Source organism: Aquila chrysaetos, chromosome 11 (assembly GCF_900496995.4).
Source record: "Aquila chrysaetos chrysaetos chromosome 11, bAquChr1.4, whole genome shotgun sequence".
NCBI classification, from domain to species: Eukaryota; Metazoa; Chordata; class Aves; order Accipitriformes; family Accipitridae; genus Aquila; species Aquila chrysaetos.
In genome coordinates this window covers 29,192,342-29,207,070 of record NC_044014.1, presented here as the reverse complement: position 1 = coordinate 29,207,070, position 14,729 = coordinate 29,192,342, and the positions used below count along the sequence as shown (strand labels likewise).

The following is a 14,729-nucleotide window of genomic DNA, read 5'->3' as shown; positions in this document are numbered from 1 at the left end:
TGAAATATAAAACCACTTGTTCCTCCTCCAATCCCCATTCTTCTGTGAGCTCTCCCTCTTTTACGCCCCTCTGCATGCCCCTCCATGTGTGTGTGTACTCTGGAAAACCAAAGGCACAGAGTAAGAAGTGTGAAGAGCAGAAAACCCGCACCATTGTCCGCCTGGCACTTGGTGCAAGTGAAGACCAAAGACAACTTAGCACTGGTGATGCAGTTTATTTGTGGAGCTGTGGTTACAGAACAGATGCGCATCTGAATTATTATGAAATCTAAACAAAAAGCTTAGTTACTGCTTGCTTGGTTTTCAGTGGAATCCGTGCTTGGGGTTTTGTTTTAATTTTCTTCTGTTGAGCAAACACTGAAGCTACAGATCTGAAGACAGCCAGCTCATCTGTTTGTGTTTCCTTTCTCTTCTTTACCTTTTCCCCATTCCTGTGAACCTCTCAGACACAGACAGGTACATGATGTATAATTGACCTTTACCTCATTAATCAGTTAAATGATTCAGATATATAAAATTACACACTGTCTTTCAGACTCAGAATCCAGTCATTACAAGCAAAAAAACCATTGGTTGCTTTGGGCCCAGAACCAGACAGTCATATGACTATGAGTGTAGCGGACAATTACACCAACAAAGGGATGAGTTGGCTGCTTTGGCTGCTTATAAACTGTGAGGCAGTAATTTAAGTCATTGTGCTGAAGACAAAGGTAAGTTCTGTAGTCTTAAAGAAAAGCAACGGTTTTTCAGTCACTGGTGGGTTTGTTTATTTCTGCCAAACAAATAATCTCTATCAAATAAAATTATAATGTCCTTGAATCTTTCACTTCCAGCCAATTCATTGTCAGCTGATGCTCAAATAAAATACCTGAAGCACTGAGCACTTTCCAGTATCATTTTCCTACTGGTGCTAAAAAACATTTTTCTTTGAACTATATTAAGTTATTCTAGTGACTTTCCAATCCAACCAACAAAAGAAAAGAAACCCAGTATTGGATTTCATGAGGAAATCAAACCCATTGCTCTTGTAAACTAACAGAAACTGTTAAATCTGTGCATCAGAAAGCCTGCTAATGAGCATCCCCCGGTGTGGAAGAATTAGACTAGAAAGCTTTAATTTGATGTGGCATGAATTTGATATTAAGCTGGAGATTGGGTTGTTGGGGTTTTTTTCATAAACTTGCAGAGAAGCAGTTTTGTTCTATTCCCACCATCCAAGTTATTATTTATATATGAGAAAGGGAAGTTGAACCAATAAGCCTATATGACACAGTTAAAAACTGAAGTAACTTAATCATGTTATTTCCCAGAGTAAATTTGCATAATGTAATTCAGGCAAATAGTTGCTGTATGTTTGCATTAACTTCAAGTCAGTGTCTGGCCGGGCATGTCTGAGCATCGGGCCATCCCTCACGCTCCTGCTCTAACCCCGGGATGGGGAGGGCTTTGTGTTCTGGCACTCGGGATTTGCAGAGAGAGGAAAATTCATATAGAAGGAAAGAAACAAAAAACATTTTAGGCCAGTAAGTTTTCAGATCAGACAAAAGCAGCACAAGATGCTTATTTATTGCACTATTCTCTGTTGGGTTTTTTTAGGCTTCACAGTACAACCAGACTAAACCACTACCTCCCCAGAGTATACAGCATGCTTTTGATATGTCCACCTGCATAACTGTCAGTCATCTCAGCTAAAGGCTTTGGTAATATTTACAGCATAACTATAGAAAGGGAGGCTTTCCTGATATTAGCTGGGGGAATCCAATGCTGTATTAATGCTCGCTTCTCTTTCAGTCTTGTTTTCCATCCATTATTATGCAAGAAGTCAGTCTAGGAACTAAACCAACAACAGTAATTACAACATAGCCAAAAAATGGAAGGCAAAGTGCTGAGAACTTTAGCACGTGAAGACAAAATTATACACACTCTCTTTTCGCAGGAACTTAGCAGCAATAGACTGGGAAACCCTTCGCTTTTGGATGGATCCTAGGCAGTAAGAGTGATCCTGAGAGATGTTATCATTCTGAACCATCCTTTAAAGGGATCAGTGATGTTACAGCTTGTACCAGGGCTGGCTCACACTGAGCCATGCAAAGAGATCTGCGGCACACGCTTCATTCTCCAGATCACCACCGCAGCAGGGGGCAGAAACATGAGAAAACTCATTATCAGCACTGCAGCAAAAATGACCAGCAGTATTTCCCATGGGGCCAGGATTGTTTCCACTATGATTTCCTCCATGTCAAGAGTCTGAAGCTGTAAAGCAAAAAACACACTGCATTACTTTCTTGTAAATAGGCATTAGGACTGTATAGATGTGTTTGTTTTAGCCAGCATAGGGCTGTCAGCCTCTTTGGCCTATTATTTTCTCATCCTGAAGAACAAACCCGTTTTCCCCAGCTGCAGGTCCCAGGAGAGCTCCTGCTCTCTCTCTCTCTTTGTCACCTCGAGAACCTCTGTGGAGCATCAGCCTGCCTTTCCCTTTTGACTCGGTTGCAGTCACTGATGCTGGTGTAAGACACTATGTCCACCCTGAAACACCATTCCTGACTCCTGGGTAAGCCTTTGTCAGCTTCTCTTTAAAATTTGGATTTTCAAGGCCCTCCCATCCTGCTTAGAGAGCATCATTACAAAAAAATTATTATTACTCTGACATGTATCAAAGCTAAAGCTGAGAATAAAAGGATACGATGGAAAGAAGGGAGAACTGTAAGTTATCTGCTGTCAGAATGTGTATTTTATCTCCTTTTTTTCCCTATAAAGTAGGCTTTAGAAACCTTTTGCTTGCCAGAGAGCTTTAATGGACGCTCAGTAAAGAATTATGTGCTTTGAAAATGACTAGAGAAATATTTTAATGAAACTGTTAAATCTGTTGAAAACTGATTTCTATTTGAAATGGTTTAATCAAACAAGTATGAGCCTAAGATGCATAGAGGTTTAGCAGCCAGGCAGTGGGGCGTATGTGCAGAGCAGAAGCAGAGCTAGTAAGTCTCAAGTCTTTAGTTTTGCAAAATAGAAAAAGAAAGAGTAAACCAGTTAGGAAGGAGTTAAATCACGTTAGTTTTGAAACAAGGAACCAGGACTGTTAACAGGTGTGTCCTACTTCATTGACGCTCAATGCAATTCCTTCAGCACAGGACCTACACACCAGAAAGCCGTAATGAAGCCGAAGCCCTAAGGCGGGTGAATAAAAGGTGGTGGCTAGGGCCAGTGTTTCCCCCCTGCAACGTCTTGCCTCTGTGCCTAGTAGTAAAGAGGTTTCCTGAGGGGCTGCAGTGCTGCCTTTGGCATGGGAATGTGCCTAGATTTCACCAGAGGACATCTCAGGTTTGTCCATTGCTTTTCAGAGTGGGTAGTGTACTGGTTTTCTGTCACTAAATCCTGACCCTTATGTGAAGGAGGAGACTGAAGCAGGGTTGATAGAATACACTTATTTAGAGAGAGTAGAAAAATTTGAGTTTACATGGGCTGCTAATGAGTTGCCAACAATTTTGTACCTGGCTTATCAGGCTGCCCTCAGCTTTTTGCTGTGGCCTGTGAGGAGAAGCAGTAGATGTCTGGTAACAAGTCCTGAAGGATTTAGGTAATGATATTTCTTAATGAAGGCTAGCTATCTGTTAGGCAGACTCTAGATGGAGTTTCTCTTGGCTGCTAAGTGAACTGGACTCTGCTGCCCAGCCAAACCTTAGCTCTCTGGTGCCAACCTTTCTTGTATGATTACCTTCTCCTCTTGCTATTGAAGTACCAGTTCAGCCTTTTTTTTTGAGAGAGACGCAGACTTTGACAGTGGAAAACATGTTCTCTCTCCAGCCTCAGTTGTGCCTGCTCAGCCAGGGTCAGTGTCTGCCTTGCAGCAGTGCCAAGACCTTTCCAGAAACCTCGGCTCGCACAAGGTTGTGTCAACTTTTATAGTTAGATTAAGGCCAAGTCTTGCGAACTGGGGAAAAGTATGGAGGACATGGGTGAAGCTCCGCTAGCTCAGAGCCTGGAGCATGCTCGTGGCTGCTGCCTCCTTGCCAGCTAAGGCACATACCTGCGGCAGGACAGTTGCTGGTGCTGGAATGCTGCCCACCAGGTTTGTTCCCCTGGCTGTGCTCTGTTTTCACCTGAGCTACAAAACAGCTGCTTGGTTTTGCTTGGTTTTCATCTGCTCAGACCTGTGGCTCTGACTGATGCAGGCTGTGTTCTGGAGCTAGTTAGGCTGTGTGATATTCTGACCTTTCTCGTGGCACTCTTGATTTTTTTATTCTCTTTCCCCCTGGTTGGTGGATGAGGGCAAGTGTGAGGCTGTTCGCAACCAGGGGAGGCAGCTGTGGGAGAAGAGATGTTTGTGCTCAGGGAGCTGCCTTGTGCTGTTCCATTGCTGCACTGGGAATATCGGAGGCGGGCCTCTTGTCCTCTAATTCAATTTTCCTTTTCTGTCAATTAATTCCTTTAAATATCTTAATTTCTGACTTGCTTTGTGGTCTCTTGCTCCTGACTTTTTTCTCTGTCAGGCATTTTCTGTTAATCTCTTGCTGCTGCTACTTTTCCAGCTTTCGTTTTAATTCTTGCTGTTTGTTACTTCATTCTCTTCCTCATTCCCCTCTTTCAGTTTGTTGCAATTCCCCTGGTTGGACAAGCAGTTATTCAGACATAGTTGAATGGGAAATCCCCTGTCCCTGTTTTCTGCTCTATTGATTCCTCACCAGCACCTGGCTAAGGGAAAAAATCCAGTGAGAGCACCCACTGCTCCCCCAGCAGCCTGATCTGCTGAGGACGAGAGCAGAGCATTGCCCCTTCCCTTAAATTCTGGCTGTGAGGGAAAGCCACACCAGTTAAACTTCCACAAAACAAATTTCCAGTGACCTTCAGCTGGACTATGCATCATGTTGCATGAGAAATAGAGGTCCTAAGACTCCCTGGATGCTGAGGATGAAGGAAGGCTCTGTTCTTTGCTGAGAAAGTAAACTCTATGGCTTGAGGTGAGGGCACCTCTCTGCTTCATCCCTTGGTGAAGAAGACATAACATATCACTATGCTTGGATAAGGGATCACTGTCCTGGCAGCTGTCTCACTGGTGGCGAAACAAAGGTCAGGTGAACCAGCCCTATGTGTGTCTGGGGGGGGAAGCGCTCACTGGGAGGCATTACTGGGTTTCTGTCTGCCTTGGCCCTTCTGAGGAGCTGAAGTGCTCTGCAGTCAGAAAATAATGGTGATATTGCAGAAGTGATGGGAAGGTCTGTGATAGTGTGGAGACAGCTTCAAGGAGTCAAGGCTGTGTAGCTCAAGGCTGTAAAGAGCAGCAGTTCATTTGCCAAGGGCCTTGTTTGCCTATTGGAGCTGTTGACTACATTGGCTTTAGCTAGAAAAGCTGCTGATGGCTAATAACCGATAGTAAGTTTTATATAATGTCCTCAAACTATTAATTTGTCCTTCATCCAACTATTCCGTGCTTTTCCTGCACTCATGTTCTTGTGTTTTAAGGCTTTGGGCTCTTAGCTTGAAAGTGAGTGGGTGCTGTGCAGAGCCCTGGGGTGCATATGCAGCTTGCTTTGGTCTTTTGGGGAAAGAATACATCAGCAACTCTTCACAACTATGCCTATATGACAAGAGGGTCACGTCATACATTAGTATTGCTACAGTACGATTTTTCAGTAAGATACATCATAAATAAGGTACATTCATGACAGTGGAATCCATCCCAAATAGAAATAGGTGCACTGATAAGTGAGTCTGCTAAACTGTGGTGCTGTGCCATCAGCAGGTACAGAGGCTGGAGGCCATGACTCAGTGCTCAATTTAGAAAATGTTGCTTGCCTGTGTCAGCCAGCCTGTGTTTCATTCTGCACAGCTGTAAACGATCTGAGACTGCTCAGTTAGTGAGGTGTTTCTCACATTGACAGTGTTCGATGCACACAGGCTGTGTGTGGTTAAATAATCTTTCCAAACAGCCAGTATCCCTGCAACTTTCTAAACTTCTAAGGTTTGATTATGGGAGGGTATCAATGAATCAAAATAGTGGCCAACCAAAACACAGCTCTAGAAATACAAAAGCAGTGGTGTTTCTTTCAGAATAAATACACACTGTCACTGGAGCTTTACAAGTTCTACATCTCAACAAAAATCCTCATCAGTGAATGTGTAGGCATACCAAATCTGGTCTCTAAACCACAAAATATTTTGCAGTGAAGGGTGCTCTAGATCTATGCCTTAAATTTAACAATTGAGTAGAAGAGCCAAGGACTCTGCAAAGATTGGAGCTGAAGGCAATAAATTGAATGCAATAAATTAATTCTTTAGACAAGTATGCAATAATAAAGACATTTGGGGGAGGCAAAAAGAAAAAGGCCTATTAGAGAAGTTGATTTCTGGTTGTACCTTCCATTTCCAGTGTTTCATTTCAGATTTGCCTGAAGGCTACACAAATTAAAGTTTTTTTTCTGAACTGCAGTTGAAAGACCTTTTTGGACACTAAAGAAGGGGTCATCTTAGCACAGTGGACAGAATTTCTTAGAAAAATCACAATTCTATCCTTATACTCTCCACAGAAAACAAAATCATAACCTTGTTACATAATTCTGGAAGTGAAGCTGGTATGCTTCGTTAGCTGCATATGTTTAATGCAATCTAAAGTAGGCCTTGTAAAAATGTGTGTCTTAGATTGTGGATTGCTTCACTGCTCCCCGTAGCACAGATCATTTATGAATTGTAATAGCTTTAAGATCATGGCACACAACTGTTGCGGAGGACTATGTAAACAGGAAACAAAAGACTTGCATTATAGTGTATTTAGCTGATGTACTTCTCTGCCAGTTTACAGCCTGCTGCAATATAGAAAAGTCAGAAAATATTGTTGGACTGCTTGATTTGAAGCCTTAACTTTTTTGATTATTAGGAAAAAGCAAAGACACATATAGGCAGACAGGGTGATTTACTCTTTGACATGGGCTGCTCTCTTTCAGTGAAGTAGATGGGCAGGGTGCAGCTGAGACAGCTGCCTTGTGGCTTCTGCCCTGCAAGGAATCTACCCCAATCTTTCCCTACCAGCTGAAACTGTGTAAGAGTGCTTGTCCTGCCTGCTGCAGGCATTGCTGTATTGAATGTATTCTTTGATTCTAGCTGTACTAAACCTATGCTAAAAAATCAGTTATTTTTCTCTGCTAATCTTGCATTTTTTCTCCAAGTTATTCATGAATATCTTGATTTTTAGAGAACTAACAGTAGGGAAAACCTTACAAAAACCCAGATGTGTTTATCCCCCATCACAACCAGGCAGGGGGGGAAGCTATACTTTCTCAATGCATGATGAGGCCAAATGCTAAAGGTAGCAATACTGTTATGCAAAAAAAGGCTTATTTGCAGTCTACAGAAGTAGTGTAAAGCTTTAAGACAGCCTTCCAAAGCTTATAGGGGTCACTGTAACAGGAGAATGTCCCTGAGGGAGATGCTAGTAGGACATGGTGGCCCACCAGTCTGTTACTTGGTTCTCAGTTGTGGTTCCTCTGAAGATGTTTTGCATGGGGCAAAAAGGTGTTCTGGTATCTGAATTTGCACCTGTTTATATAATTTGTCCTCCTCCAAACTTCAGAATAATTGACTAGCATGTAATAATTTTTTCTCTCTACTTGGAAAGGTCACAAATCTAGTACTGCTGCTTAACCTCTGGGAACAGAAAAACAAGTTTTAAAAAATTCTTTGGGAGCCTAGTAAATTTGTAAGTGTAGCCACCAAAAGGCAGAATGGATCAAAGTGTGAAAGGGTTGTTTCATATCAGTGAATTGAGTTATGTTTTCTTGTTTCTATCAGGATATTCTGATTAGTAACTACAGCACTTAATATCAATCAAAAAGCACCTGAGAGCAAAAGACTCACTCAGAAGCAAACAAATGTGGGCAAAGACTGTTTGCCTTTTCTCATCTTGAGTTCCAACAGAAAAGCTGCAGTTCCTTCATTTCTCCCAACATATATTTACATGCTTTTGGAAAGAACTGATTCTGTGTAAATCCAGTGATTGTTAAATGATTTCTGGAGTTGGATGACTTCAGGCAGGTGAGAACCTTAGTGCCTGCAACAGAACAAATTCCCCATGGGTGAACTACTCAGTGTGCTTCTTACTGAGTAAAAACCTTGCTGCTAAATATTTGTAAAGCAAGCATAAACGTGCCTCAGGCTGACACTTGCTTATAGGCTTGTGTGTCTGAGTATTTATGGAAGTACATCAAGGAAATTAGACCCTTGACTGATGTCCAAACAGGTGAATTTGGTGTTTAATTTTATGCTGGGTGGCCTGCTCTAAGATATTTTTTTCTAGTGTTACTTGAAACTCTTGGCAACAGCATCAGGTTCTACCCCAGATGTTCTTGTAGGCAAGAAAATACTGACAAATGTTGGCATATGGATCTCAGCAGTAAGTATCACTTGCAGAGACCTGGCTGGAAACACATATTGGAAGGCTTGGGTTTGCTGCTGTCCCTGAAGCAGGTAGCAGGGCACTGGTGTTTATCATGTATCTTGTCAAGTAATCATCACACTTTTAGTTTCTTCCACATTCCATGTTGGGGGGAGGAGGATGGAAGAGAAAAACTATGCCTACATCAAAGAAAATGATTGTGGCTTTAAGAAAGACCAATCAGCCAGGACAAATTTTCTGTAAGAGCTCTCGGCCATTCATTGTACTGTTCAGTAGTATTTAAGTGAGAAGCAGTCCTTCCCTTTTCCTTCTCCATCCCCAAAGGCAGGGTCCTATTCAGTATAAGCTTGGATCTTCATTATTACTGAAACAGAAGGAAGCTGGAGCAGACAGTACAAAAGAACTTCTACGTAATGTAGTTGTGTTAGTGGTTTTGGGAATACCATGGTTGCAGACTTGTCTTTGTGTAATCAAGTGGCAGTGCTCAATCACTAGTTTGCCTGGTGGAGATTAATCTCCTGATAGAGATTAATATGGTCAGATCGGGTGAAAAAATACAATCAATAGTACTAATCAAAACCGTGTATCTGAAATGTTAAAGGTGGAATATTAGCTACCTCTTTACATAATAATTTTTGATATTTTAGCAGATCAGCAATTCCACTAAATTATCCTCATTAAGTTTATCAGATAAAACCAGATATGTAATAATGACTTTCCAGTATCTTATACTAACAGGGCTTATAGCTCTTTATGTGGGGAGGGGTTTTATTATCTAGATGTGAGAGCTGCCCAGTTAGATACAAAGATCAACTATCAGTTGCTTTAGCACAACTGAAGCAGCAGAACACTTTCCATTTTGCAAAGGTGTGAACACATCTTCTCCCAGGCATGTACTTATTTTAAGGGAACAACAAGTCAAAAGGGCTAAACCAGCAACAGCAATGAACTTGTTCTGCTTTCTGTTCCATGCAGTGATTTGAATCTTTAGCCTTCAAGTGGGGAAAACAAGTGTTACTCTGTACTTGTTCTCTAACATAACTGGCAACTTCCTATTAATATTTAAAGATAATTACACATGTCTAGACTAGTTTTCTGAAGAGGTCATCACTGCTGCAATGTCCGTAGTGTGCCTTGTAACAGTGTGTAACTGCAGAAAGGTGAATTCCATGCCGCTTCTGTGACTGTATGTTATAAGCAGAGAGAGCAAACAGTAGGAATGTGAAAAGTTCTGAGACCTGGATTTCTTGCACAGTAATTGACTTGAAATGAGGGTGGTGATCAAGAGAACTATACTGCAAGTTAAAAGTGTCACTTAAAACTCCTGTGAAAAACAGAAATCAAATTCATGAGTTTAGTACCTTAGAGGAAAAGGCTGTATTTCAACTATGTGAAACCTCAGAAAGATCTAATAACACTGCTTTGATCTCTAGAGGGCCAAACCTTTCAAACCAGAGTGTTATGAAAATGCTTGGAATCATAAAATATTAAAAGAAATATCACTGAGTTTGCTTTTATTATAAACATCTCCTCTACAAGTAACAGCTGAATAAAGTGCTAATTATAAATATTTCAGTATTCATTTTTAAAAGGATTTCAGACTTCATAAAGCATGCCATAGTTCAGTCTGATTACTTTTGAGTAAAACCCATGTATATTTAGCTTTCTGTGAGTAAAGTCACTAGAGGATGCAAATCTAGCTTAAAGAATTTTAAAAACAATATGAAGCTTGGGTGCAGAAATCAGATATATAAAATTTTGGAGAAGATTTTAAAAAGAAAGGTATAATGAAGACAGAACATATTTAATAATGCAAAAGTAGTATAGCACACTGCTGGGATTTTGCCGATCATGTCTTTAGTTGTAGTATGTTTCACCTTGCTTCCCAAGTAAGCAGGTGACTATGATGAAAGTTAAAATGCAACAGAACTGTTTCTCAGCTGTTGTTTAAAGTATGCATAAATCACTTTTTTCTGGACATGTAAATTCTGATTTCTGTATTTCATTTAATAAGGTGGCTTTATGTGTTATCTTAGAGTTCCTGGCATATGTCTATTAGTTTTCTGACTCTTGAATGTATTGCAGAGAGGGGTTATATACATCTATGAGTCAAATAGACATTTCCTGTTCTGAAATATTTAGACTTTAAACACTTTTGAATAAACCTATGTAAGCTGAAGGTCTGCTTACTTTAAAAGGAAATAAAGGATTGCCTTATGTAGTGCGCTTGCAGACATAGCTCTATAACCATTTAGCAAACTATCTTGATATTAGTGAACTTAAAATAAATTACATGAATAGCAGCTTTGTATTTTCCTCTTCATCCCTCCTATGCTGACAAACTCTTAACCAGATTAGAAATCTTTCCCCTTATTTTTGCAGAAAGGCCAGCAAGCGGTTGAATTTGAGTTGAATGTTTGCATCTTTCTCAACTCGAATACCTGAAATAAGTTCTGGCTTCCTCTAAAGCTGGTGTGGTCCTGTAGGCATTCAGCTCTTTTCTGTCCACTCTTACCTTCTCAGTGCCCTCAAGGTGTCTTGCAAGTCCTGCAGATAAAATCAAATTGCTTCGTTTGGGTGTCCATCCTCTGCTGTCAGGCAGCAAGGGTGCGCGCCGGAGAAGGTGTTCAACCTGTGGGACAAACCAGGGAGGGTGAGGGCAGCGTCCCCTCAGCTGTGCGAGGCTCAGGTGAGCGCAGCAGTGTGCACAGGTACTTGTTTGTACAGTGTATATCACCTCCCACTTGGTGCTCTTAAAGTGGCACAATCCTTTCCAAAGAAAGGATGAAGCTGTTCTGCCTTGACCACAGTTTGCTCAGGATCAGCAAAACAATAGCTGGCTGTTCACATGTGCACAAGCTGCTTTAGGAGGCAGTCACTTCTAGTGAGAAATGATGGCCCTTTTTTGCCAGAAAACCACTTGGGCTTTCCTTGTAAATCATCTTATTTACTCAGAAGTGAATAATCTGATAATAATAACTAGTCAGAATCTGAGTTATTTAATGAGTAGCACATGCAGCCTTCAGAGCATGAAGGCTGATGCCCCTAAGGTTGTTGCAGATCCAACTCTCTCCCAACTATGTATGTTCAACAGCCCACTTGCTACTTACAAGCTTACCTTTATTTAAATATTTGAAGAATCACGGCTACAGTGAAGCTGCTGGGGTATCTATATGGAATAAAAAGCACCGAGAAACCTTCTCAGAGGCTTTGCTAAGCCAGCTCTGGCTCTGCTTCACGCTGTTGTGGAGGTGGCATTACACAATCCCTGAGAACTGGCCCTCTTACCTGCGCACAGTGCTGCATCCAGCACTTCCCCGATGACAGGGAAAGGTGTCAAGCTGCAGCCTGGGTTAAAAACCCGTTGGTGGGGACAATGAAGTCTGTGCAACTACCTGTCTTGGAATGGGTATATCCAAAGGGGTGTATGTTTGCACCTACAGAAACCAAAGTTCAGACTTCAAGCGTGTCCCTTTAGACCACAAAGTCACCTAACTGGCAATAGGTTTTTTAAAACCTTATGAAACACAGAAAATATGAACTAAGGTATTATTACAGAAAATAACCGTTAAGAATAATTTTTCACATGATGGATATTTTTATAGAATAAAAACAATTTTCTGAGCATTTGTCTGGGAGAAAAGAAATGAAATGATTGTTTTCCACTGTACAAGGCAGAATCAGTAACGTTTTTCCCCTCAAACTAGACATGTGACTTCCATCTCTTGATACTTGACACTAATTTCATTGATCTTGCTAAAACCAAGTTCCTTTTAAAGCTTCTTTCTAAGAAATCTGCTTATCCTGTTTTTTACTAACTCTTAAGATGAGTAAGATTTTAATCTTACTTAATCATGGTAGTGGAGTCATTACTCACCTTTGGAAGGGGTGCTTTCCATTGGCTGAAAATTGAACAACATCACAGTTTGGCTTGTCAGCAACCTGGATGGTCCAGTATGCGCACAAGTACAGGTAAATACATGGCAAATGGTGGCAGTCTTAAAACACACGACTAGTATTTAAGGTTAGGATAGGGTGGATTAGGCTATTAAAATAAGTTCATTAATGTTTCAGAAAGAAACTTCAAAGTAAGCAGTTGCCAGTCTTGGGGAATCCTGTCTTTCTACAAATCAGAGGATGCTCTGCTGCCCTGTCATTCAGATCTAGGAAATAAATTAGGTGCCCAAATGCTGAACCAATCTGCTTTTTAGGTCAAGACTGCCTGTTTCAGACCTGCCTGCTGTCAGCGGGGTTGCTGGAGGGAGCAGCTTCAGGCAGGGTGAGAAATATTTGCTTTGTTTTAGGTTTTATGTCCTCATCTAGTACCACAAGTAGCTAAAGTGTCTGAGCAGGGCTAGCATCTGTAGCTGTGGAGTAACACATTAAGTCCTTTACCTTCTTCCCTGGGAGTCTACAGGGGAAAATGCCCAAACGTGGGATGGTGGGGGAACATTTCTGCTGTGGCATATAGTCATTAGACTGACACTGAAAGCAGCCACTTTCTTACACCTGCAATTAGCTCAAATTTTGAGATAACTCTGTAATACCCTGGAGATAAGCTGGATAAAATAAATTTACCATGGCTTTAAATGTTTGGGGAGGGGGTCCAACTTCATTCTCAGGCTGATGTTAATCATTGCAAATGCCCTAAACTTTATTGGAATACGATGAGTGGAAAACTACTGTACAAGGTGATGCCTGTGTTCCTGTTTCCTCATGCTTGTGCCAGAGATAGTTTCACAACAGGAGTCACGCAAGGCTTAAGACTGTGGGCAGGTGAGCTGGTGGGTGCAGGCAGATACTGGTGAGCTGTAAAACATTTGTGAATAAGAATAGAGTTCGAAAGTGAAACGGTGCCTCTGGACTCCTGAGTCCTCATTTCCCTTCTACATACCTGTTTCAACTGGGTTAACACAGCAACATAAAAGTCTGTCTAGACCTTACATGATATAGGATTCAGTAGTTTAAATTTTGGCTGTGTGTCCAGAAACAGGGCATTAGTTAACAGCTTGTAGATCTCCTTAGATGCCAAACAGATGCATTGGATAAACTGAGGACTTTGCTTATGAGTGTTTTTTCTTTGCATATGTTGGGATAACTTTACAGCTCCTGGAACAGGGAAACACGGTCCTATTTAATATGTGTTATTGTGATGAAGGATTTGAATATTGCTGGAGTGAATAATTAAGTAACCTGTGGAGGTAGACCACCTGCAGGCACCAAATTGTTCAAGCAGAAAGGTGTCTTGGTTTGACATTAGCCCTGTTGCATTAATCATCCTGAGTAAATACCTGTAAGAGAAATTGCTTAGTTTGCAGAGAATAACAGCAAGAATGATTCACAGGCCATGACATTGAGCAGAGGGCTGAATGGAGGCCAGGAAGATCCATGCCTTGCCACAGAGCAGGTGGTGAGAACGTGTACTCAAAATATTTGAGTAATTGAATTTAAGCCAGTGCAGGAATGTTGTGCATGGCCAGTTGCTGCTCTGGAATTATAGCAATGTGCATGGCTGTGAGGCTCCAAGCAGCCCCTTTGCTGGCCCCTGCATTCACACCAGCTGTGAACTCATGTTCCCTCCCCAGTTACCTTCATACTTTGACTATTCTGTCTCCCTGTCACAGAGGGTGAGAGGAGCTAGTCTGGCTCTAGAGCGAGATGCTTCCTTGCTCAGCTCTCCGTGACCAAGTTGGAACTGATAAGGCACATGTGAGTGTGACTGATAGCCAGGCATTTGGCTTTATGTATATGGAGGCATGGCCAGATGCTCAACCAGCCTTTGTACCATGTCATGGAGCTTATGCAGAGCCTTCATTGCCTAAGCTATGTTGAAGTCAACTGCCCCAGTGGAAGGAAAAAGAAATCTCTGGATGTGCCTGTTACACTGCACAATTGTGAATCTAACCTTGGGAATACTCAGCTTCAGTAGGTGACTGGAGTCCAGTAACAAAGTTGTTCAGAAAGCTTTGTCTTAATTGTTTAGCTTGAGCTGGAGGGTGCAGGCCCTGAGCAGCTTCTGCAATGAGCACAGAGTATAGGCTTCTTCAGAAATATAGGCACCCACCAAGCTTAGCCCCATGGGAATCCCAATGGGGGTTTGCCAAGCAGCATTGTGGTGCCCACAAATTAGCTGTATCTGAATCTCTCTACTACCTAGCTTAAAAAAAAAAATAAAAAAAAAAAAATGGCCTTGTCATGGCTCTACTGATCTCCCTAAACCACATGGGCACTGTAACTCCTGTTGGCTCCTGTGTGTTTTCTTCCACACTCATCCCACATGGCATGGGACCTTGGGCTTCTTGTGCTGCTATGGCTTTGAGTTGGGAAAGGGATTAGGAGT

At 41.6% G+C, this 14,729-nt stretch overlaps 1 long non-coding RNA gene across 1 annotated transcript; it reads right to left on the bottom strand.

Annotated features, from left to right (window-relative positions):
- Positions 1-195: 195 nt before the first annotated feature.
- Positions 196-11,180, bottom strand: LOC115348484. Its single transcript, XR_003925832.2, has 2 exons — positions 10,905-11,180; positions 196-2,253 (listed from the first exon to the last, which is right to left on the bottom strand). It is a non-coding gene; the product is annotated as an uncharacterized LOC115348484 (long non-coding RNA).
- Between the last annotated feature and the right edge of the window lie 3,549 nt (positions 11,181-14,729).